This window comes from Sturnira hondurensis, unplaced genomic scaffold (genome assembly GCF_014824575.4).
Source record: "Sturnira hondurensis isolate 20B ecotype Veracruz unplaced genomic scaffold, ASM1482457v3 Scaffold0006437, whole genome shotgun sequence".
In the NCBI taxonomy this organism is placed as follows: domain Eukaryota; kingdom Metazoa; phylum Chordata; class Mammalia; order Chiroptera; family Phyllostomidae; genus Sturnira; species Sturnira hondurensis.
In genome coordinates, this window is record NW_028079068.1 from 668805 (window position 1) to 694835 (window position 26031).

The 26031-nt window shown below is 50.8% G+C and overlaps 1 pseudogene; it reads right to left on the reverse strand.

The window, feature by feature from the left end:
• Positions 1-2660: 2660 nt before the first annotated feature.
• On the reverse strand, positions 2661-25420 carry LOC118989197 (kelch-like protein 36; annotated as a pseudogene).
• Positions 25421-26031: the final 611 nt, after the last annotated feature.

Consider the following 26031-nt stretch of genomic DNA (forward strand, 5'->3'; position numbering starts at 1 on the left):
CAGAGGAGGACATCGGAGAGGTACAGAGAAAGCAAGCTTCAGGCTTCAAGCAGGCCTGAAGGCCACAGGAGCAGCCTCAGCACCGCTGAAGAAGAAACAAGAATGAAGATGCCCGAGAAAGGACACAGGAGCCGAGCCAGCTGGCACCTGGAGAATCTCAGCTCCGTAAACCAGTGAGGACAGGAGCTAGATCACAAGGGCTGGAGAGACCTGGGAAACGGGAATGGGTACTTGGCGGAAGAAGACGCCCAACAGGAGTAACCAACCGCGTGGTGGTTCACGTGAGCCCAGTGGAGGAGCATGCGCAAGGCGGGAGCCGGAGCAGATAGTACATGGCCACCCCAGAGTCCCATCCCTGCCCAGCAGGAGGGGCCCTGTCCTGTCTTCAGGAAAGTACAGACACCCTGCCATAAAGCGCCCGCCTCCTCTCTTTCTTACAAGGCCAGCCCCCCAGGGAGGGGGTTCTCATGCAGGAGAAAGCAATTTTCTCTCATGCAGGAGAAAGCAATCCCGTGGTTCCAGTGACGTGCAAGAGGTCTGAAACCTGTCGTTTGAGAGCAGAAGCCATGTGGCTGCCGTTCCTTCCCTGCCAGGCTGACTCCAGCCGGCAGGGGTTAAGCATTTCCAAGAAGAGATGAGAGAAGGAATCTCCTGGGTTTCCGGGCAGATTAAAATCACGAAATAAAAGAGATGTCAGGTGGTGGTGAGGCTCGAATGAGGCGGTGCCCAAACGCTGGGCCGCAGGCGGCCAGAAGTTTCTGCTTTGTTTGTTTTCACCTCATTGCTCTCAGGGATCGTTGGCATCGTTCAGTGGAAGCTCTCTCCAGCTCCCGCCTGCTCCCTATCCGCCGCCGGATTTAAATCAGTGATTTTTTGCACTTACCTGATTTCCCCGTCTCGTCAGGGGGTTCCTAAGCAAAGTGCACCTTCTTTCTGAAATTAGACTCTCCCTCCAGAGACATGTGTCAATGATGCCAAACGTGCAAATGCAGACTTTTGCAAAGTAAAAGCATTAAAGTGTGTCCAGAATGCCTGCCTTTGTCCACGGAAAGCCAGTTACATTCTGCGTGAGAGAGCGTGGCTGCAGCATCCTTCCCTGCGGAGGGTCAGCGGAGGTGCACAGGGGGAGAGCAGCTCAGCTGAGATCATGCAGCCTTTGCAGAGGGCACAGACTTTCCTTTGCTTCTTGTATGTGGATTCATGCACTAGTTCTACTAAAGATCTGCGAAGCTTCCTCGAAAGAAAATGTCTGGGGTTCATGTCTACGACTTAGCGGGAGGTGCAGGGGCATTACCAGGAAAGCTGACGATGATGCTGTGAGTGGCGGTGTCCTAGGCAGGGTTCGAGTCTCTCCTGTGAAGGGGGACAGGTCATCTGGGGATGGCTGCACGCACATGGGCAGGAAAGAGCCTGATGTCCAGGGCGAGCCTGCGGCACAAGTGACCACAGCACCCATCAACCTGGAGAGCAGTGAGAAGTGAATTTCTCTTTCCAGTGAGCTGAGGGGTGGCCCAGAAGAGCACGGTGAGGCCAGGGGAAGGAGACACCAGGGCCAGGTCCTCTCTGACACCCCTGAACAACTACACCTGCTCTTTCCAGCTCACTCAGGCGTGAGCATGGGGCCTCACAGTTTCAGTGTGATAAAAAAAAATGACTCCGATATTCCCAAATCCATAAAAAGTACTACTTTACATTGTCTTCTCCCTTGAATATTTAACTAGCCCAAATTTGGATAGCTACTGCCTGAAAATTTAAAACACTTATGGAAAAAGAGCTGACCCCCTTCTGATCAACCTGTTGTGTCTTTTGGTAATTTAAAAAACACAGTATAGAGCTAATTCTGCTTAATTGAGACGCCTGAGAGGTTTTTCCTTAAGAGGGGTCCACCTGCTTTAGAAACAGCCTTCGTCACCCTCCCTGGACCACCAGCAGAGAATTTCAATGCCACTGCCTAGTTGTCACCTACACGACCTGCAGGTGCATCTTCTTATGAATGCAAATCACAGAGGCGAATTTAGAAACTGTTTTGGAATACGTGACCTTTGGAGGTTGAACTTGCCAGCTGAAGTCTGGGGAGGGCGCGGAGAAAATCCTGAGTCTGGAGGGATACTCAGTAGCTCTCGCCTCCCACGGGGCCTCGCAGGGCCTTGGCCATATCTAGGGGTTGGGAGCTCTCCTTCCCAACCCGAAAAACAGGACGTTGTCTCTCCTGCTTTCGCTCTCCTGGGGAAACTGTTCTAGCCCTCACTCGTTCTCAGTCATGTTCTCAACCTACGAATCCCAGGGACATCATCTCCATGTTCATGCCAAGTTTACCACTGACACGCGAGTCCATTCCTTTGAACCCTACCCTTTCTGGAGGCAGAGCTCGTGAGCACCTTGTGAAGGAACCCACTCACTCAGATTAAAAAAAAAAAAAAAAAGCCCGCAAGAAGAGCAAGCTGCAGGTGGCGGGGGGCAGGGAGACGGCACCAAGATGTGTTCGGTTTGGGCCACGCTGAGTTTGCAGTAAGACATCCAACCATCAGGTGAATACCTTCCCTGCCTCCCCAACTCAGAAGAGAAGTCCAGGCTGGAGACACAAATTAAGGGGTGAGGTCACCGGCACGTGGATGGAATCAAAGGTCCGGGGAGAGTTTAGAGAGTAGAGGGTGTAGGGCTCAACCTGGAGACAGGGATGGCGGAAGAGCAGAGAAATCTTCTCCTGAGAAGATGGTGTCGTGGAACCTGAGGGGGTCTGGTGCTTCGAAAAACAGGAGACACCACGTCCAGAGCTGCAGAAAAAGGGCGCACGAGAGGCAACCACACACTGACGCTTCTCTCCCTCTTTTTCTCCCCCTCCCTTCTTCTCTAAAAATAAATAAAATCTTTTAAAAGAATTTATGGCCCTGGCTGGTGTAGCTCAGTGGATTGAGCACAGGCCTGCGAACCAGAGGATCGCGGTTCGATTCCCAGTCAGGGCACATGCCTGGGTTGCAGGCCAGTTCCCTGCAGGCCAACTCCCAGCAGGGGATGCACCAAAGGCAACCATACATTGATGTTTCTCTCCCTCTCTCCTTCCCCTCTAAAGACAAATAAATAAATAAAAGCTGCAGAAAAGGGAAACAAGAAAAGAAATGAGGTTTGACCACTGGGAAGTCCCTGGTTACCTCGACTACAGCAAAGGTGGTTTTTTAACCTACTAATCCCTGACCAAAGCCACCCCAACTCCACCATCAAGAGTACACAGGCACTCTCTTTGCCGCGTGCGCACTCTCTCTCCGCCCCCTCCCTCCACACCCTCTCAGTTTCCCGTTGTATTTCAACTGTGTGATGCATACATCCTTTGAGGACTCATGGCTCTACCCTGAGTGTCCTCTCATCCCCATCTGAAATCCCACTTCTGCGTGCTGTTTCTCCCCGCAGCTTCCTCCTTCCCCTCTGCACACTTCATTCAGAATCTTGGACAGTTCAGGATGTCTTCTCACGACTGAGCAAACCTCCTCCCTTGATCTTTCAAACCTGCCCCACCTCAGGCAGGGGACCGGCAAAAATATACCACCAGCGGGTTTGAAATATAAACAAACAAAATCACACCAGAAAAACAATCCAAATGCTCTTCAAGTCAGAAAACAAATGGTTGGAAAATCACAAAGAATCAAATAGATTTGATTATATGAGGGGAAACCCCCCCAAAAATAGATTTTATTTATGAAAAAATTATGTATTCTTACGTTTAAATTTCAGGCACCTTCAAAGTACTCTCCAGTTGATGCGATACATGTGTTGAGACTTTTTTCCACTGCTCAAAAGTTTTTAAACTCATTGATTTTGATACCTTTTAATGCTTCTGCTGTTGTTTTTTGTTTGTTTGTTTCGCCTCTTCCACATCAGCAAAAACATTTCCCTTTGAGGACTTTTTTCACCCAAGGAAACAAAAGAAAGTTACTCGAGATCAGGTAAACAGGGAGAGTGGGGCGTGGGGGTCACACGTGTTTTGGTCAATGCAGTGTGGGCAGGCGCACTTGTAAATCATCCATCATAAACTGGGCAAACACTTTGAAAGAATCTTCAAAAAAAATTTTACTGAAGTCACGCACAGCCTCTCACAATAACACCAGCTGGTACACTGACACAGATGGGTTCCTAGGACACTCACCTACTGGGGAAGCTTGTACCACCAAGGGCCCACCCTTCAGAAGATAATTCCAGGTTTCTTGGAGGGTCCCCCCCAATATGACCTAAACTAGCAAATAAGAACCAAATCAAATATAAAATACAAATTCATAGGACAAAGAAACAAATTTGCAGCAAACAGTGCAATATTAATATCCTGGATCAATATATTTCATAAACTAATAAATCAATTACAAAACCAATACCAAGCCAATAGGGCAAAGAACAACCAATATACAAAGCATTCAGATGCAACTAGATGACAAAATACAAAAATAAAATTAATTTTCCAGTAGCAAAATAATTTAAAACTAAAAAAATCTATTTTTTTTGCTTATTAAATTGGAGAGCTTTTTAAAGATAAACTCAGTCATGCTACGAGTTCAGAGAAATAAGTACTTGCATACACTTCTCACGGGAGCAACCCAGTGGTCCCATTTCTCTGAATCAATCCCAAAGCAATGATGCAGATAAGATATGCATATAATATTAAGCGTCACATTATTTATAATAGTGAAAACTTAATATACCATAGGGGACTGATAAAGGATAGAGTTTTTAATTATACAGTCAATACTTTCACATAGATGCAAAGGGGGGGAGATAAGTATCTTTAATCTAAAAAGAACATTTATAAATCAAAAATAAATCTATAAAAACGACCAGACATGGACAGGCAATTCACAAAAATAATAAATACTCAGTATTTTTTTTTGGTTTATCATAAAGTAATAAAAGATGATAAAACTAATATCTATCCCCAATTCATCACACTGGAAAATATTGAAGTGTATTTTTATTTATTTTTATTTTTTAAAAAGAGTTTATTTATTTTTAGAGAGAAGTGGGGGAAGGAGAAAGAGAGGGAGAGAAACATCAATATGTAAGAGAAACATTGACTGATTGCCTCTCCCATGCCTCCAGCTGGGGACCTGGCCCACAGCCCAGGCTTGTGCCCCGACAGGGAATCGAACTGGTGACCTTTTGGTTTGCAGGCTGCAGGCCACTGCTCAATCCACTGAGCCACACCAGCCAAGGCTGAAGTATATCTTTAATATAACCATGAGAATATTAATGTCTACATATGAGTAAATGTAATCAACAGACTAGAAGAATATTCACCAAAAATGCTAAAAACTGTCATTTCTGGGCACTGAGACTATCAGTGATTTCATTTTCTTCTCAGTGCTTAGCTATATTTTCCAAATTTCTGCAATGAACCTATACGCCTCTTTTGTAATGAGGGAAGATGTTTGAAATCATTTCAGAAATACATTGGTGAGATTAGAAAATCCATCTGCTATCACATTAAAGAGCATAAACAATGTCCATCCCCTCCGTCCCCACAAGCAATGGGCTCTGACCCATGAAGGCCCTTCCTACTCCCCTCTTTTAAAGAGCAAAGGTGATTACTGAATACTATCTAGCAAATGCGAGGGGATTCTGCCTGCCGTTCACGTTTGCTACCTTCATTCTTCCTGATTCGGTTGGGCTCATCTGGCCTTTTTACCTAAAAAGGACTAGACTACATGGATGACATGGACCACAGCCAAGGAATCTGGAATGTGAACTCAACCCTATTAATTCTGGTCCAACAGATGGAAGATATCCAGTACCCGCTCCGTGTAAAGGGCTTGCTGGATGCTCCAGGGGATACGGATTTGGAGGAGACAGTCCAGGCCCTCAGGGTTCATCCAGGAGCCAGAGAGGAGAGCCCACGTGCACGCGTGTCCGCAACCCCTGGCAGGAGAGGGGGGCGTGCGGCGAGACAGAAGCAGGACCTGGAAGCGCCCAGTTGACAGGAGACCATGGGGAGGACAGGGCACCAGTGGTGACCTCAAGAAATTGCTGAGAGTTAGACCTGGAGGGTGGAACGGAGGCCCAGCGTTTCGGGCATAGCGGGAGGAGGAAAGGTCCCCCCAGACTAAAGCACAGCACACACTCTGCAGTTACATGGGATGCATTCATCCCATGTAACTGTACCTGCTCACCGGGTGGTTCTGAGAACTAAAGGCGCTCACCACATCGAGCACTTAGACCAGCGCTCAGCACACAGAAAATGTTCTATGGCCATTTAATGGCGCTGTTGCTTTACTGCTCCCACTATTATTACTTCTGTGGCTGCGGCTACTCCTTCTATTTGGGGTGTAGAGAAGTGAGGGCGGAACACGAGACTGGGAAAGTGATGTAAGATCGTGCTCTGGAAAGCCTCAGACGCCACAGACCATAAAATATTTTTGACAGGGCTGATGGGGTCTGAGTTTTACTGTGGGAATATTAATCGGGCAACAGTATAGAATGAAGGGGAGTGGAAATAGAATTCGGGAACACCAGATGAGAGAAGCACAGCGTGGAAAGAGCGTGGCCCTAAGAGGGTGTGCAGTAAAGAGGTGTGGAGTGAATAGAGGGAAGGGTTGTGTGCCACGGGCATTGAAAAGGCAGCAGTTAGCTGTGGGCAGACGAAGGTGGTGAAGGAGACTGGGAGGGGACCAGAGGGGACCCTGGTGACACAGGGTGGTGAGACATGTGGGCGCTGCAGCTGGGAGGGCAGGGGAGATCAGGGGACTGAGAGCATGCTGGACCAAGATGCTGGAGCAGCCCCCAGGCAGGTGAAAAGCCGGTGTGAGGGTTGGAAGGGAGAGCTTGGGCAGGTGACACAAAACTGAGACTCGCTGAGATGAGGGGTGACAGTGGAAGTTTTGGTGGCAAAAGGGTAAGTCGTCGATGAGAGCCCTGGAGAAAAAAGTGTGTAAGAGGAGAGAAGACAGCTCAGAGTAGACGCTGGCTTTGGGAATGTCCGAGAGCGTGGGCAGGGAGCGGGAGGAGGGTTGCTGGGGGCAGGGAACAGAGCACAGAGCCAGTGGGGCACTGCACTGCTGTTTCCTAAAAGGGCACCTGCGGCCTCAGCGGGATAGAGCCCACCCACCCTGTGGCAATTCTGCCCACCCACTCCGTCACCCACTCTTTCCACCCTCTCCACCTCGAACTGTAATCACCAATACTCGAAAAGTGTGTAAGATCGGCCCAGGTGGGAAGATAAGAGGAGAACTATGCGGCACCTCGTACAAACTTGATCGATGAATAACCACATAATGGAGCTCACTGGTAACCTTCACTACAGGTGGTTTTCACCTTATAACTCCTGCAGCAAACACCTGAGTCATCCCTGAGCAGCCGCCAATCACGGCCAAGAGAACGGAAAAACTGGACTCTGAAAACATGGTAGTAATCTCGTCTCCATGACTTTCTGGCTGTGCAACCTGAGTCAGGTCACCGAACCTCTCTGGGCCTTGATTCCATCATCTAAAAAACGGAGACCATGGTGTACCACCTCCTAGGGTTAGGGTAAAGGTTAAAGGGAGAAACGTGATCAGTGAGTTCAACATCCTGCATAAAGATTGGCTTTTGTTTATTATTTATATTAAAGGAGACCTTGCCAATAAATGTTCTTTGTTCCTTTTCTTCCCCCTGCTTTGGGGAGAACATCCCAGTTTCTCACCCCCAAGATTTTCAGTGTCTTTGCCCCGAGCCAGTGATGGGGATTGGTAGAGGCAAAAAACAGGAGTATCAGCGATGCAAAGGCCCTCTATCCACCCAACACTGGTTACTTATGCCCCAGAGAAAACATTACAAGGGCAGCCTGGGGCTTCTCTGGGAGTCTCCTGAGTCCCTCGAAGGGTCCAGGGTGATGCCTATGGTGGAATGGAGACTCACAGCTCATTGAGTGTGGGGAGACTACCTCTGGGGGCTGGGTCCTGCCTGGACAGCAGGGCACTGGCTGTCCGTGTGGCCCAAGCTCCCCCAGCAGGCACCTCACGAGGAGCGCCCTGGACAGGTTCTGAATCTCTGTGTAATTGAATCAAAACTGTTGGATCCTTACCCATGACGGCTATTCGTGGAAGACGCTGCGAACACGGCATTTGGCCTTGTACCTTCAGGAGGCTACAAGGAGCCTGCTAACATAGGCAATAATTCCAGCCAGACACATTTCCAATCCCTCAGAAAAGCTACAAGGTCTCATGATCGAAGAGAAGGAGCTAGTGGTCGGCCAAGACAAGCTAACATCTTCATGGTACAGCACACGTCTGGCTCCCGCGGGGGGAGGGGTGGGGTGGAGGACAGCACGGAGAAAAGCCAATCTCTCGAGGAAAAATCTACTTGTAAACTGGTTGGCCATCTCAATGGCGAAATTACCCAAGACATAATTAGGGCAACACTTTCCCCCCTGGAACTCCACTATGTGAATTAATGGGCCCCTCTCGGTAAGCCAAGCTAGCACTAATAGTGCTTTCCGTCCGTCAGATCGTTTAAATCATTAATCCCTTTCCAAGGTGGCCTTTGTGTTTGCGTCTCCCGTGCCCAGGGGTCAGGTCCCATCAGGCTGCCATTCGCCCTCTGGCATGCAGGAATGGTGGGCGCATGTTGGGACCGGAGGGGTTTTTTTTAATCCTCACCCAAGGACACGCTTATTGACTTAGAGAGAGGGAAAGGGAGAGAGAGGAGGAGAAACATCGATGGGCTGCCCCCCTACACGCCCTGACTGCGGACGGAAGCCACAACCTAGGTATGTGCCCTGAGCGGGGATTGAACCCACAACCTTCTGGTGTGTGGGGTGATGCTCAACCAGCTGAGCCACTGGGCCAGGGCCAGAGAGATTCTTTTCTGGTTCCAGCAAGGTAGTCGGTGCGAATGGAAGGGACACTGGGCAGGGATGGTGGGCAAGCTCCACGTATGCATTGCAGTCTGCTAGGACTTGTGTGTGTGTGTGTATGTATGTGTGTCTTAGACGATTCATAAAATGTATCCTTTTCATTGTTTTTAAGTATTCAGCTTAGTGACATTAAGTGCCTTCTCACTGCTGGGCAACCACCGCCCTCACCCACCTCCCGTAGTTCCATCCTCCCCACCTGAAACTGCACCCACCCAACACTAATTCCCCATGTCCCGCCCCCTGCAGCCGCTGTGGCGACCCCCACTCTGCCTGCCGTCTGTCTCTGGGCAGCTCGTGAAATCACACAGCGTTTGTCACTGGCTTATTGCACTCGACATAATGTCCTTCATCCACGTTGTGGCCAGTGTCAGGATTTTCTTCCTTTTAAGGCTGAATAACATGCAGTACTCCATTCCGTGTATTTACCACACTTTGTAAGTCTGTTCATCTGAATTTTGTGTGTTTTCACATCAACAAGTAGCAATCAAGAAACTTTGTATTGAGGTCAAGAATGTGGAACATGTAACCATTTTTAAGTAGTGCACGGTTCAGAGGCACTAAGTTCATTCACACTGTTGTGCCACCAGCACCCCCACCCACCTCCAGAACTTCATCTTCCCAAGGGACACTCTGTGCCCATGAAACACGGCCTCCCTGTCCCTCCCCGCTCAGCCCCCGGCGAGCGTGCCTGCCATGACTCCGAACTATACTCAGCCTCCGCCTCTTCATCTGAAAAGTGGGCACTGTAATCACAGCCTTTGACGCAGGGGTCATCTGAGTGCCAACGGCATCATTTCATTCAGCTTGGGCCCCTCTGCTGCCCCCTCAAATTCTCTTTCTGGGCGGTGCTTATAGCCAATTCAGTGGCAGCCGGATGTGGGGCACCACTGGGGCCACACAAGGCCCCACACACCACAGGAAAAGGGGCCAACACACCCCACACAATGAGGAGTAGAGCTGTTCCTCACCTTCACTCACACCTACGGCTCCCTGTTCTTGGTACAATGAACTACTCATGGCCGGAGGCTGCAAAACCAAGCACCCCGGAGCCATCTAGATGTCAGCCCCTTGGTTTTCCGGCAAACTTTCCAGATCCAAACAAAAAGCAGAGGAAATCAGCAAGTGTGGCTGGTTTAGATTATTCATTGTTACCTCCTCTGTGAGAGGAAAATAATTACAAACGTCCCCCACCCATGGGTGAAACAAGCATTCATGAGGCTACCATCTTCTTCACGAGAAGAAAAGGAAGGCCCTACTCAAATGAAACATCTCACTCTTGGCTCACTCATGGAGCCAGTTTCAAATTAATATATTATGCGTGTTTCTTAGATTTTAACAAAGAGGAGAAATCTCATGTCATGAAATTCCTGGAGCAGACCCGCACAGGCCCACAATGTCACAGAGGCGTACGGACAGTGGCATGAAAGGAAACACTAACTGAATCCCCATTTCCTCCAAATACCACCAGATCTTTCGGGCCTAAGTTCACTTCCTGGGTTGTTGAGCATCTTCTCAACGGGGTCCAGATCTCGGGGTGGGGGCTGCGGGGCCCGGAATGGTCGGGAAGAAAGCTTTCGTGGGCGGGCAAGTGATGTTCCCCAGTCGGGATGCACCTTGCACAGCCAAGGGGGGCAGAATGGAGACGAAGAGACGCAGAACGGGGGTGTCGTCAAGGGAAGTGGCAGGAACAGCTGAGGAATTTTCTGGAAACGTAGAAATGTAATACAAGCTAAGAATTGTGAGTTGGGGAAACAAGTAAAATGAAGGAGGGGGTAAGTAAAGAGGGACAGAGAAAGGAAAAGGAAGAAGGATGGGAGTAGGGGGTGGTAAGGGATAGACGTGAAGAGACAGGGCACTGGGACCCTCGTGAGTGTAAGGGACAAAAGCTCTCCCCCACCATCTTCAGCTTGTCACTTAGTGTCTGGTGATGGAATGAGCCAAAAACGGTGAGAGAACCAAGGAACTAAGAAGAAGGTGTCCAGGCCCCTGGAGAGAAACAATGGAAGTTCTCACTTTGTTTTGACATTTTGTCAGAGAGAAAGGGTAGTCGGGGCCCCGGAGGCACCTGGACGGTTGCTCTACTGACCAGGTGGGTGGCCTTTCTTCCCTCACTGTTTCTCGTCCATGTCCCCACGCTGAGCACTCCGGCAACTGCAGTGGCCCCTCTTTCTGAGGAAAGCGCTCCACCAGCGCTCCAGCCTGGGTGTACGAGTCTCGTAAAGACGTGCCCCACGAGCAGCGAACAGGACCGAAGGGCGCCATTTGCCTTTCCGTTGGTTTAGGACGGGTGAGGCAGACCAGGGCGATGACGGAGAGCAGGTCGTGGGATTCTGGTCAGCGGGGGAGAGCACCCTAAAGGGGCAGCCGCCACTGGGACCCTCACCGCTCCATCAGGAATTAGGGTCTGTGATTTTCGTGTGAAACCTGCCCAGGGTTGACAATAAAGTTAAAAACAAAAGCGGCTACTGTATGGACCGCACAGGACTTCCCCCGGGATTCCAGATTTCTGATCCCTGACTGTGTGGCCAGGAAGAAGGGACAGAAGACCTTCCCACCCGCCATCAGCAGAGAATTGAAGGGAGAAGACATGGGGTCTTCCCATCCTGCTCAGAATAGGATGTTAGGGAGTATTGAAGAGAAAGAGCCCAGAAAGCTAGGAAGGACAGACCCAGGGAAGCCCTGGGAACGGGGACCCCAAAATCCCTGAGCAAGCCTGGGCAACAGGAAGGTGGCAAACAGCAACATTCTGGGAATCAGGCCACGGAGTGGGAAATATCAAAGACCTAGTTGTCGTAAAAGATAAGGAACTGGCTTGCTCTCTAAGAGGCCATCGATCAGCCCCCATCTCTGAAACACCCCTTAGGCCCCCGCCCCCCACATGAGGAGGCTCCCCTTTTCCCCCAAACAGGTCTTTTTCCAAGTGACACCTCTCTCACCCTAACCTCCCAGAAACAGCTCCCTAGTCCCGCCTCCTGCTGACAAACACCCATGTGTTTCTATAATGAAACTCAGGCACGCATGCAAGCAAGGGGGGCTTGGAGGTGGCCCAGAGCAGGGTCCTGTCCTGGCCTCTAAAACGAGTTTCCTCTCTGCCTCCTTCAGCGGTGTACTTGCCACTGAGCCAGTCAGTCGCTCTGATTAATCTTCTTCACAGAAAAAAAAAGACTCTTTCAGTTGGTACATGCATTACCTATCTGCAAATAAATTCTGCTCAAAGGCTTCTAAGCACTCGGTTCTCCTTCCCCCGTATTTACTTGTTTATGGGGCGCTGCCTTCCCATAGTGTGGGGAAAGCTGTTTCAACCCAATCCCTACTGGAATGGCCATAAGTCCCAAATCAGTGAGAGAAGAACAATTGAGAACTCAACGCTATTCATTCAAGAAGCATAAAAATAAGCTCCTAGAAAATTCTACCCAACACTAGTCCACGCATTTCGTGACCCTAATTCGCGGTTTAGAACAAAGGGAGGGGACTGTGCTTCGGGCTTTGAGCAGCATTGGAGGTTCCCGGTCCCCTGATATGGCTGCAGGACAGTCCCCAGGCTCCTGAAAGTCCTCTGGTGCCGACTCACTCACTCCTTTGGTAAGTGCAGGTGATGGGCTGGGGCCCAGAGGTCGACAATCTGCTGCTCAGCAGTCTTATCACTTAAGCTCTCAGCCTCTGTGAGGAATAGTCAACCGCACCTACCCCTCAGACTCGTGAGGATAAGACACGGGGACCCATACAAAGCCCACGGCATGTGCTTCACTGGGTTGCTGCCACTGCAACAATATCAATTACTACGACACCTTTTAAGCCAGAAAGTCTCAGTTCTCCCAACGATGCCCTACAATGCACCAGTAAATGGGAGGAGCGGGTCAGGCTGAAAACGCCCATTGTGAGCTTCCTCTCTTCAGAACAACGCCCTCAGCTTGCAAGTCACCAACCTACGGTGAACATGTGGTAATTAAATGACTTTGCTGCGTGACTGGAGAAACCCCACTGCAGAATAAGCTGGTGGGGTGAGACGAGGAAGATTCACTTAGGATAAAAAAGGGGAGGGGGGAGAATAGTGCAGAGAAAACACACTTAAACACACTTACAAGCCTCCCAGATTGTACGAGAGTGATTCAAGAGGTTCATCAGGGGACTTTTCTGTGACTTAACAGTATCTCAAAATAAAAAGTTAAACAACAACAACAAAAAAGTCTGCCAAAATTCCAGGTCCCTAAGATTCTACTGAAATAAATCTGGGCCCTGAATGGGGCGGCTCAGTCGGCTGGGCACCTCCTGCAAAGCAATAGGGCGCTGGTTTGGTTCCCAGTCAGGGCACGTGCCTGGGAAGTTTCGGTCTCTGGACATGGGTGTGTAAGAGATGCAACCAATTGACGTTTCTCTCCCTCTCTTTCTCCCTCCCTTTCTCGCTCTCTAATAATAAAATAAATTAACTCTTCAAAGGAAAAAGAATCTGGGGTCCATCAGCGAGCTGGCTCTTGTAGCATGCCCGCCGGGCCCTGGCTTCCTAAGAGCAGCATCTTTTCATCTCGGCATTCCCAGCGTAGCAGTGTGCCTGGCACGCCGCAAACTTGTACCAAAAGCTACATCGAGGCATAAAAGGATTGATTAATCTTCTTCCCAAACCCCTCGTCCCCGAAGACTAGCTGAAAGCACTCCTTTCCCATTGGCTCCACGGCAGACGTTGAGGGTTTTCCTGCCCTGCCTTTTTTTCCTGTGTCTTTGGAAACCTCCGTGAGAAGAGATGTGTGCACCGCTGTCAGCTGCAGAGGCCCAGCCAGGAGAGGTTAACGGGAATGAAAACCAGCCCCCATTAGCATCTTTGACACAAGATAAAGTGAATGAGCAGAGGAATTGGTCTCCTGCAGAAACCAAAGGCAAGGCCAAGTCTGTTTGCTAAGAAAACACTCCCTGCTCACCAATCCCCTGCCTGACAGGTAGCTGCTTCTTAGTAGCTCATAATAATCCTTGAGCATCTGGGATCTGCCAGACCCTGAACTGAATGCGCTCATGAATAAGGAAACCAGATACCCTTGCAGGGAGCAGCATAGCAGGCCAAGCCAGAGCTACTGCCCAGACAAACCCATAGGGAGAAACAACACAGCACCTGCCGGATCCGAGGCTTCGGGCCGGACGTGCCCTCTGCCCACGGTCCTGCGCAGAGGGCCTCCCCTCTGTCCTCACCTCTCTGCACCTTTCTGAGCTGAATTCCCAACTTCCTTTCCCCCAGCTCTGCTGGAGGGCTACCCAAGACTCACCCCGCAAAGACCGGAGATCTCTCACCCATCCCCCTCTCTCGTGCCCTGTGTTTAGACTTCTGGAGTCCAGATACCTTCTTCACCCCTGACTAACAGCTGAGCCAGCGCACAGGGTAGCCATACCTCACATCTGAAGCAGGCTCCCAGGTGGGCAGCTCCTACAGGCCCCGGGGCCAAAGGGAAGGACGCTCCACACCACTTCATCCAGGCCCATGTCAGGCCAGCAGGCCCCAAACAGTCCTTCTATCCAGTGATATGAAAATGGCCAAATTACAGCCCTGGCCAGGTGACTCGGTTGAAGCGCCAGCCTGTACACCAAAAGGTTGCAGGTTCAACTCCCAGTCAGGGCACATGCCTAGCTCGTGCATTCCATTCCTTGTTGGGACGCATACAGAAGGCAATTGATGTTCCTCTCTCACATCAGTGCTTATTTCTCTCTCCCTTTCTCTTCTCTATCTCAAATTACTATAACATATCCTCTGGTGAGGATAAAAGGAAGGGCCAAATTATGACATCAAGCAGAATGTCACCACACAGTATTAGATTTTTTTTCACAGATTTTATTCATAAAGTTTTAGAAAGAGGGGAAGGGAGGGAGAAAGAGAGGGACAGAAACATCGGTGTGTGGTTGCCTCTCACGCACCCCCTCCTGGGGACCTGACCCACAACCAACGCACGTGCCTTGACTAGGAATAGAACCAGCAACCCTTTGGTTTCACAGGCCGGTGCTTTTTCCGCTAAGCCACACCAGCCAGTTTAAAATCTAAACCGTATTAGATTTTAAAGGGCCTGTGTGGGAGTGATGTCAGTTCTCAGATGACTGCCCAGCCACATGGCAGGGGCACCTTCCACCAGGCTGTAGAACTAAAAGGTGGACAGGGCAGGGGTTTCCACCAGAGATTCTCTGTGGGAGAGGAATGAGGATAAAGTGAAAACAGCTCAGAATTTCTCTTCTCCTGTTGCCTTCTCTGTATCCTCGCGAGGGCAGAACCCCAGGGAGAGAGGCAACAAGAACCTCTGCCCCCTCTAAACCCAGCTGCTCTCTGCTGGGTCAGGTTGGGACTTGAGGGAGCGGGGCCCACACAGAAGGGACTCAGCACATCATACCCACTGCAGAGTGTCTAACTGGGGGTCCTGGTTTCACTGACAGTTTTCCAGACTGCCATGGGAGAGGAAAAGGTGAGCACCCTCAGCCTGAGCCGATCTTTTTCAACTGCCTCGTTCTTTCTCTAAAGAACAGCATAAAGAATAATAAACCCAACAGTATTCCAATAACTGCGTATGGCGTCAGACAGGTATGAGATTTCTCAGGATGATCACACTTAGTTATATAATTTCTAACCACCGAGGTGCACACCTGAAACTAATATAATACGGTATACGTCAACTGTAATTGAAAGATGAAAAAATGATTTCTTCAAAAATGATCACGCGGAAGACACAGTCACATGCCAACAGGCATCAGAGCCTGTCAGAGAGAGAAGGCTGGTCTCCTGCTGTGTCTTGCTTTGGGTCTAAGGTCTTGAGCCTCAGAATAAATGTCCTGAAAAGACGCCCCTCAGAAAGGCTGGGCTTCCTTTCCTGGGTTCAAGTTGCTGACACTGGCAGGGATGAGAGGGGAACTAGGGGGCCCTAACACTAAACCTTTATCAGTGGTAATGACTGTAATATTTATAAACCACTTCTGCCGTTTCCTGATTCCTCTAGTCTCTAGCACTTTCTTTTATCTCTACGGCACCTGGCAGGGGCGGGGCAGGGGGAGGGGAGGGGTACGGGCGAGAACCATCACCCACAGGCGACACAGAGAAGCAAAACTTACGCCGAGATTGCTCAGCTACCCAGTGGTGAACTCAGGGCCCAGACCCCAGCTCCTGACGCAAGTTCTCTGCCCTTCCCAGGGCCAGGCAGCCTCCTGCATGGACCTCAGAGGTTCGAGGGGCAGGAACATCACAAAGAAGCACCGGAGGTGCTCTCCTTTGCCATCTTCCGGATGAAAAGATCCAAAAAGAAGTCACAACCTCACAGCCTCATACCGTTTTGGATTTCCCACATTTGTGCTGGGGGGGGGAAAACGAGACGCTATCTATTATTATAGATTCATAAAGACTTCCTCTTGGCTCCTGGCACGTCAGGCCTGGTGCTAGCCACAGGTACGTAATCTTGACAAGCCTTACACTTACAACCCCTCTGCGGTGAAGAACTAAAACGTTCTCCTTTGCTCTCCCAGCAGCAAATTAGACAGCGGCAAGGGAACCTTCATGGTCCATTATGCAAAACGGCACCAAGCCAATCTCGGTGACGGTTCAGCTGGAGGCGGAATCCAGTAAAGCCGACCTTCTTGGCTTTCCACACGGTCTCTCCCCTTCTTCCTTTCATTTCCACCGCCTGCACCCCACTTCCGCCACCTCGCACTTCGCCCTCTTAGGAATCGGGCTGCAGATACAATTATTGGGCCCCCGCTCCTTAGTACTTCCATTTCCTAAGGCCTTCCTCCTCCTCTCCCACCAGGAAAGTAAATTAAAAACCCAAGGCAGTCAGGGGTTTTAAGAGCAACACAGACCTGGCTAAGTGGGAAGGTGGCCGGAGACCATAACTCCTAGTGAGCGTGGGGCCCCCGGGGAAGGAGGAAGAGATGGAAAGGGGTGAACACGTGGGAGAGGCTCATAACTGGCCGAGCTGGGAAACCAGAGCTGCAGGCCAGTCCTACTCCAGGGGTCCCCAGCATGATGGACCACAGTCAAGCCTGCCGAGGGCATAAGCTTCAGTGTAGGTCTCTGAGGCCACTTCCAGTGTGACTCACCCCCCCAAATCCCACAAGCTCTTCTTTCCACACAAGAGTGATTTGGACTCTGCCTAGTCTTGCCTCCAAAAGTAGAATGCTCTCTGGGACCGAGGGGATCCTGCAGGTCACTGTTCGATTTTTATCTCGCAGGCTCCTTTCACCACGACCCTGATAATTTCAGCACTGCAGGCTTAACCCTGCCCCAGAGTAGTGGCCAGAGAACTAAGAAAAAAGATCTGAAAAGCAGTCCTGGCTGGTGTGGCTCAGTGGATTGAGCACCAGCCTGAGAACCAAAGGGTCGCCGGTTCGGTTCCCTATCAGGGCCTATGTCTAGTGTGGGCCACATCCCCAGTATGAGGTGCATAAAAGGTAACCACACATTGAGGTTTCCCTCCCTCTCTTTCTCCCTCCCTTCCTCTCTCTCTAAAAATAAATAAAAATCTTTACCAAAAAAGAATCTACGGGTCCCCAGTCAGTGATTCCCAGGGCCTGGCTGGCTGCATTCTCATTCTCCAGCCTGAGAGTAAACCTGCAGGAGCGAGCTCCCACCCCTGCTCCCAGAGATGAAAGGCGACCGGGAAAGGACTCCTCACAGTCTGGTTTGTTAGACAAGATAAAGGGCTGCTAGGCCAGGTGGCCAGATGATGACGAAAAGATATTTCTGGTGAGTTAGGACAAAACCGAAGGTAAGAGAAAACAACGCCGAAGGATATGACAAAGTAGGTTAAGAGAAGGAGAAACCCAATCAGTTTGCTAGGACTGTCCATACCTGGATGTTCTCAATGAGAACAGTGGTCTGTGCTCCATGGAGCACTGAGTAAATTCTTGCACAGGTGCCAGGAAACTCATCAGTGGGCAGGGCGGGGGGGGGGGGGGCGGTGCAGAATCGGATCCAGTCTGGCTCTCAAAGGCCCCCTACTGAGAGGCACAAGCAGAGAAATCTTGACTTTCTGGAGTATGTATCTAAAATGAACTGATGAAGAGCCAATAATAAAAGGAAAAATAACAGGAAAGGTTTTGATACTTAAAAAAATTATTGTCGCCCGGGCTGGTGTGGCTCAGTTGGCTGGAGCATTGTCCCACACACCAAAAGGTTGGGGGTTTCACTGCCAATCAGGGCACACACCTAGGCTGCACGTCGGATTCCTGGTCAGGGTAGGGATGGGAAGCAGCCGATTGATGTTTCTCTCTCTCTCTAAAAATCAATAAACATATTATTTTTTATAAAAGTTATTGTCTAAGAAATGCACAAACCAGAGTGCAGAACTCCAGGGGAGGACATTGCAGTGAAGAAAGGAAGTGGTGACAGGCACATTGTCAAAATAAATGGCCACCCCACTGTGGACTGGACAAGACCGATTTTTTTTAAAGATTTCATTTATGTATTTTTAGAGAGAGAGAGGAAGGGAGGGAGAAAGAGAGTGAGAGTGACATCAATATGTGGCTGCCTTGCACACACCGCCTACTGGGAACCTGGCCCGAAACCCAGGCATGTGCCCTGACTGGGAATCGAACCAGAGACCCTTGGGTTCACAGGCCAGCACTCAATCCACTGAGCCATGCCAGCCAGGGCTGATTTTTTTTTTTTCCCATTGTAATAAAATGGAAATCTCAGCTCCACAAAAGATGAAGCTGGGCCAAAATTTCTTAAATTTCCCACCCATCACAGGTGAGACGGTCCGATTCTGTCCACAGTTCTGGGCACAGGACTCCTGCTGCTAGAGGGTGACTGGGGCCAGCAGAGCAAAGGAAGGTGGTATGACCGCTGACAAAGAGAGTGGGCAGAGGGGCCTGGCAGCCACGATGGAGTCTCATTGCTGGCGGTGCCACCAGGGAAAGGGGGCGCAGACCTAGGTTTAACCTACAGGGTCCGGCAGAAATAGGGCCTGCTTGAGTGTGGCTGGTGGGGTAATAACATGGGTGTGATCATTTGTAGTACTAATTTCGACACTTTGCCTAAAAGTGTCACATGGTGTCTCCGTGTGACAGTGTTAGGTTACAGAATCACATGCTTACAATTCTGTAATGAAAGAGGAGCGTCCTGTGTGCTGGACCCTGCATTTAAGGATGCCAGACCACAGGCGCCATCTGCTAATGCCAGCTGCTTCGCATAGGCGAGGAAAATCGGTCACACGGTGGGGTCAGAAGGCCTCGGAATCATGAAAAGATTCCCCAGAGGGTCTCCTAGAATAGGAGAAGCGACCAGAAGTTGCTTTGGTTGAGGTAATCTGGTACAGAGCACTCCTCCAGCTGCAGGAGAGAAATAACCCTTTCCCAGCGTAAGTGACAGACCTCTCCCAGAATCTAACTATGGCTGCGAGAGAAAGAAGCCTGACGTCTCCTTGAAGATGCAGGAACTCTCAACATGCAGGATGTGAAACAGACTCCTGCGTGGTCCTCATGACCAATTTCCTCCCCTAAAAGGCACAGAAAGCAATTAGGGGAACTACTCTCCTTGGCGCAATCGTGGCCACCGAGGAAGAACCAGACGGCAACGCGAAAGTGGCAGGGACCTCCTGAGCGGCCACTTCATCTCAGGGTTTATTTTAGCTTGGGAAGGGGACACGGTGAATGGGGGACATGGTCATTACTCAGCCAGTATCTGAACAGAAATCAGGTGTGCTCCTTGCCTTCTGAAAGCTTACAGTCTACACAGAAGACCAATAGCATCCAAAGGCATTTTATCAGTGACAACGGGGCAGAAAGGGTGAGTGTTGTCGAAGCTCGAGGAAGGAAGAGCATCTAGTGGGTGGGACGAGGTGGTCAGAAGTGGTCCGCTACAGAAATCTGACTCGAGCGACTTCTAGAAGGCAGTGGAGTAGAACGAGGCTATAAGTGTGTGGGCGTGGGGGGAAGGGGTAGAAATGCACAGTCCGCACCTGGGCAGTGGTTTGACGATTAGAGTGTGAATATACACATGTTTGGCATTGAGCCTGGCCCAGTGGACACTTCCTATATGGATATAGTAAGCAATGAGATTGAACAGGGAAGGCAGTGCATGCCTTTGAGGTGTCAATAAGCCACGCCTAGGCCCTCAGGGTAGACACTTGACACTGTATTTGTTCTAAGTACCATTCATGCCCTGCCCCCAGCCCACATCACAGCATAGCCGTTTGGACTGCAGTCAACAGAAAGCTAACCCAAGCATGCTTTCTCCCAGGAACCTGGAATTTATATTCTCTGCTGGCTGGTTGCTTTATGGGTGCAGAAAGTCAGGAGCTATAGGGAGACCAGTTAAACACACACACACCCCAATAGGAAGGCACTGTGCACGGGAAAATGAAGCAGACAGACGAGAAAAGCAGAGATGAGCGCCCGGCCCTGCTCAGTCCTGGCCCTGGTTCCCGCTGGGGCAGGCTGGAGTAATTCTCCTTCTACAGCAAACCGGACTGCCAGGGTCCTGGGGCTGCCCCCCACAGGCCAGGACGATGACAACGGCTTACATCTTACTCTGCACCAGATGCTGACTGACCACTTCACAGCTGCTCTATAAATCTGTAGGTAGGTACAGTGGACTCTGAGTAACCTGCATGAGGTCTCCTAGCTTCTAGGACAAGGACAGGGCCGGGACTGGCTCTCAGACAACCTGGCTGGGCCTTGTGCTCTCATCATCACAGCTCTCCCCATGCAACCAGAGCTTGTGACTAAAGACCTCCATCCTTTATACGACGCAAGTAGCTGATGGTTTATAAGGAAGGGAATGGTATGTGCAAGGAGCAACAGTACATAGGACGGAAGATCCGGGGTCAGGCCCAAGCAGGAGACGGAGTTGTTCAGGGTTGTCTGCAGATGCATTAGGCCCAGCTGGGAAAGAGGCACAAGAAAACTGGAAGAGCAGCCAAGGTTGTCAGCCAGAGGGACAAGAAAGTGTCAGTTAGATGGGGGAGGTAAGGACAGAAAGATTGGAGAACAGCCTGGTCAGTAGCTAGGTCCGAAAACACAGGCCAAGAAATGAAGAGAGAATGAGCCAGGGAACCAAATCGCCCTGCGTGTGGATGGCACACGTACGTCATAATTGGCGTTTGCCACCTGGATGGGAACAGCTCTTTGGAAGGGCCACATGGGAGCTCACAGTTTCAAAGGCACCAGGAGGCCTAAAGTCAGTGAGGCACCAAGGAATCGGCGGCCGGGGGGGCGCGCGTGATAGGGAGGCGGGACTGTCTGGGAATGTGGGTGTGGGCTTGGGAGGGAGGAGAGAACACAGTTGGAGGAGAGGGGAGACTCCAAGTCCTCTTTTCTCTCATTTTAAGTCTTTTTCTGTTTTCTGGAGAAGGAAGCGCTGCCATCTTTGCAGGCAGAAGCGGTAAGGATCCAGCAGGCGAAACTGAAGCCGCAGCAGACAAGGAACAGAGGTTGGTACCGCGTCGCGCCCTGGGTAGGCATGCTCTGCACCAAGGACCTGAGCCCATCTGTCAGCAGGGCTGGGGCCTCAAAGAAAGCAAGGCAACTCTTAGCCCTGGCTGGTGTGGCTCGGCTGGCTGGGCTTTGTTCCGCAAAACAGAAAACTGGAGGTGCGATTCCCAGTCAGGGCACATGCCTGGGTTGCGACGGAGGTCCCTGGGTGGCACATTTATAAGAGGCAGCTGACCGACGTTCCTCTCCCTCTCTTTGTCCCTCCCTCCCCCGCCTCTAAAAGTAAATAAATATCTCTTTAAAGTGCTAGACGATTTTTAAAGAGCTCTTGAGCTATGTTTTGGAGAAAAAAATAAAAACAACCAAGAAAAGATGAATCCACCGCTCGGGGAAGATAACTTCATGCTCGCCAATGGCAGAAGACAACAGGACTCCTATTTCGCTTGCCTTTCCACAGGAAAATAACCGTGGGAGTGAGGAGAAGCAAGCAAACAGCATAAAGAAGCGAAGGGTCAGGGGGTGAAGCGATAATAAGAGAACAGTTGGCTGCCTTAGATGAGTTCAACTACCCAGGCTCAGAGCCGAAGGTGCAACCCTGGGGAAGTTTCCAGAGACGCTGGGGGACTGAAGAGGAGCCAATGTCGTCCCCATCAGTGTGAGGAGCGGGAAGACAGCCCCCTCAAAGCCCCAAGCTGATTCCCTGAATAGAATTAACTATTCAATTGGCGACTTGTGAGTATTTAGAAGAGACTATGTTAACTGCCAAAAGTCACCAGGGTTCCTAAACTGCGTTAAGCAACCTCATTTCCTTACTTTGAGAGAAAGACGTCGCTAGGCTGCCCGCTATTCACCGACCTAACGTCCTCTCTCATTCCAGGAAGGACACCCAGAATCTGCCGAGACACCACAAGTTACAAAAAATGTAAAAGAGAAAACAGGAAAAACAAAGAAGAGAGCCTTTTTTTTTTCAAAGAGCCATAAATAAGAGTATAATGAAAAGGTGCAGCGCAGTGTTTTACAACCAGGTGCCAAAGGGTATTCCGTTCACCTGCTAGAGCAGACACTGACCGTAGCAGGCAGCAGTCAGAGAGAAAACCTGACAGACTACTCCCCGCGCGCCACCAAGGAAATGCGTATAAGACGTGGGAAGGAGACGGAAAGGAAAGGCGGGAATGGGTGGAGGAGGAAGGAAAGGCAGAAAGCTGAAAAGAAATAAAGAGGTACAATAAATACCATTTCAGCATTTATTTGTACTCCTGGAGAGAGAAGGGGGAGGGGACAAGCTGTGCTAGAGAGAGAACAGTGCAGGGGACAAAAAATTCCTTCATAACTGAGGCCAGGAGGATGGTGACTTGTGTTGAGACAGCAACGACGACAGGAAGGAAGAGAAGCGCGCAGAGGTCAGGGAGGGCAGACTAGAGAGACCACACCTTCCATGCGCTGGCGCTTCTTCGTTAAAGACCTCAGAGTTTTGTTTCAGAAACGCAAAGGAAGAAGAGTCTGGGAGTTTGGCAGACTTGGGTTAAATCTCACTTCCTCCACTAGCTTTATTAGCTAAATGTATTGGCTATATTGATTAAACAATTTGAGTTTTTGTTTGTTCAGCTATAAAACTAGAATAATTTTACCTACCTCAAAGAATTATTGTGAACATTAAGTGGGGGGGAAAAAAGCACAAGTCTTCCTGAGACTGGACTCGAAAGAAATTTCTCCCACGATCCCTCACAAAGGGGAGTGTGTGCAACCGGCATAGCAACAAGTCCAAGGACTTTTCTGCAGGGAGGTGAAACACACCTCCAAGAATCTCTGACTACGTTCTATTTGTAATCTCTCTGACTCTATGTTCTGTTTGGGATTCAAATGAGAGCACATTTTTTAAGTTATGGAGACTATTTTATCAGTTATAGTGATACCAGAAATACCAAGAATCACAAAAGTTAAAAAAAAAAGCTAAGTGGTACCGAATGGTCCCAGGGTTCTACGAAGTTGTAGCTGGTCTGCAGACACTTGGGGAGGTGGCGGTGGGGACAAAGGTCTCAGCAGGCACAGGGGGTGGNTAATCTCTCTGACTCTATGTTCTGTTTGAGATTCAAATGAGAGCACATTTTTTAAGTTATGGAGACTATTTTATCAGTTATAGTGATACCAGAAATACCAAGAATCACAAAAGTTAAAAAAAAAAAAAGCTAAGTGGTACCGAATGGTCCCAGGGTTCTACGAAGTTGTAGCTGGTCTGCAGACACTTGGGGAGGTGGCGGTGGGGACAAAGGTCTCAGTAGGCACGGAGGGTGGGGGCACTGGCCCCATCTTCTTCTTGTCTTCCAGCTTGGGGCTTCAGGGAGCAGATGCAGGCAGAACGGCTGGTGATGGCCTTGGGCAGGTCGGTGCCTTGACCCCACTTGCTCTTCTCGGTGCACTTGGACCGTCTGGGACAAGGAAGCCGGATTCTCCCACTGAACACAGCCCAGCCTGTAAATGTGGCCCTTCTGCGTGGCCACGCCCACCTGGCTGCGGCAGCGCAGCAGCGGGGCCACGCGGGTTCACTGGTTGCACCGCAGGCTGTAGGCCTCGACGCCCGGCATGTCGATACTCACCATGGCCTCCCAGCTGTTGTCACTGTCCTCGCTGCCCCCGATGGAGCAGATGCGGTCCTCCGGGCTGCACGTGCTGTCCCAGCCCCGTGCTGTGCTCACGGGCTGGCCTCCTCCCACTTGTCCCTCTGGTGGTCACACCGGGCTCTTGCAGAAGGGGCTGACAGAGTATTCATGGCCCCCCAAGGTGTACACAGAATTTTTGGAGATGATGTCACCTGGCCATGCATGAAGTCTGGCAAGCCCACCGTGTAGGCCAGGACTCACTCATGGAACTGCAAGTCTCTACTGAAGAGGAAGCTCCACTGTCATTCCAGCCACCGACGGCCACCAACAGGTCTTCAATGGAGGCAAAGTCGAAATCTGCATGGCCCTGGTTCCTGGAGGCCACCTCGATCCACAGTACAGTGCAGGTCATACCCACAAAGAAGACTGGACACTGTGTCTCCTCCATTATCCCTCGAGAAGATACCATCAGCGATGAAGGTGGACTCCGCTCAGCACAGCAACACCATGGTGGCTCTGCAGGGCCAGTAGGGTGTCTCCCTGACCGTCTGCTTTCTCTTGGCGTCCAGGTAGCAGGTGTTGTCACTCCGCTTCTAAAACTGCTCAAAGACACCACCACCCATGAACATCGAGTGCTCCTCGTTGGTACAGAGAGCTGTGGACATAGTTTGTCTGCATGACCAGCTGTGCCACCAGGCTGTGGTGGTGCTGCACAGCCTCCTGGACGAAGCCCGCCCTGGGTCTGCTCTGGGCAGCAGTGAGCACACAGCCAGCTTGGTGCAGTGCGGCAGGTCATTCTTCGGGTTGAGCGGGGAAGTGGACGTGCACCTGGTATGTGTGGGCCTCATGCTCCAGCTGCTGTGTCAGCCACTACAGGGCAGCCTGTCGCACGTCACGCTCACGTTCCCACTGCACCTCACTGCTGCTCGGGTAGACACACAGCTTCTGCATGAAGATGTTCTGCAGGAAGTCGGGCATGAAGGACAGCATGCCAAAGTCGTACAGCTCGAAGCCCTTGCTGAAGGCATCCAGCCACTTGAGGCGGTAGCTGCAGGCCAGCACCTGCAGATACAGGTAGCTGTGCTCGCTCACCTGCTCCAGGTACCCGCAGCAGAAATCCACCACTGTCCGGATCTGTGGCAGCTGGGCCATCTCCAGGATATAGTGAGCATTGCCACTGCTCAGCGCCAGCTCAATGCCATACAAGAAGTCTATCACAGCCTTGAGGCCAACATAGGAGGCACCAATCAGCTCCACTTCCTTCAGGAAGGCCTCACGCATGCCCAGGGTAAACACGGTATTGAAGCAGTCGCTGCACACAGCCAGCAGGGTGTGGTGGGCTGGCACGGGCTGCTCACTGGCCCCCAGGACAATGTCGCAGACGAGGCCACATAGATGCTGCTCATTCAGCTGCTGCAGCACTGTGGGCGGGTGCTGGGGCCAGCAGCACCCCTTGAAGATTCACTGATCTTGTAGGGTCGAGATACTCCTGTCTGCCAGCTTCCCTCCATCATAAAAGATGCTACAGTCTCGTTGCCAGCAGGGTCTCCAGGCCACTGCTGTGGCTTGATTGGACCCGGGATCCCTGGCAGAACTGCTGGCTCAACCACCACCAGGGCAGGCTCGAGCCCGCTGCCAGGAGGCAGACAGAGGCAGGATGCAGCCCTCTGTGATGGGACACCGTGGGTGGGCCGGGTGTGGGTCCTGATATTTTAAAGGCAGTCTCAGCCCCTAACTGTGGGCTTGACTAGTTCAAGCAACATTAAGTACAGATTGACTTTAGAACAAGCTGAACACGTTCCACAGTCTTCTTCTAATGGCAGCTCAGGGTCACACATCCTCTGCCTGTCTGTCCAGGGCACGGCTTTGGGAAGATTCAGGGTCAGCTCTTGCGTGAGGACCAGAGACAGCACAAGGTTGGATAGGCCCATGGGGACAACCAAGGACCCTGGTTGGGAAATAGCATCCCTGTCTCTATACAACGTGGCACCAACCCGGGCCACCTCAATGATTACCTTCAGACAGTTCTTGTAAGCTGTCACACTGTCTGCAAGGAGAGAGGTTCGCATAGGGCGGCCCCGTCTGGCAGACCCAACCCTTGCTCTCACAGAGCCAGGCCCCCCAAAACTTCAGCCTTGAAATCCTTACCTCTGTGGTAACCCGTGCTCCTTGGATGTCCTC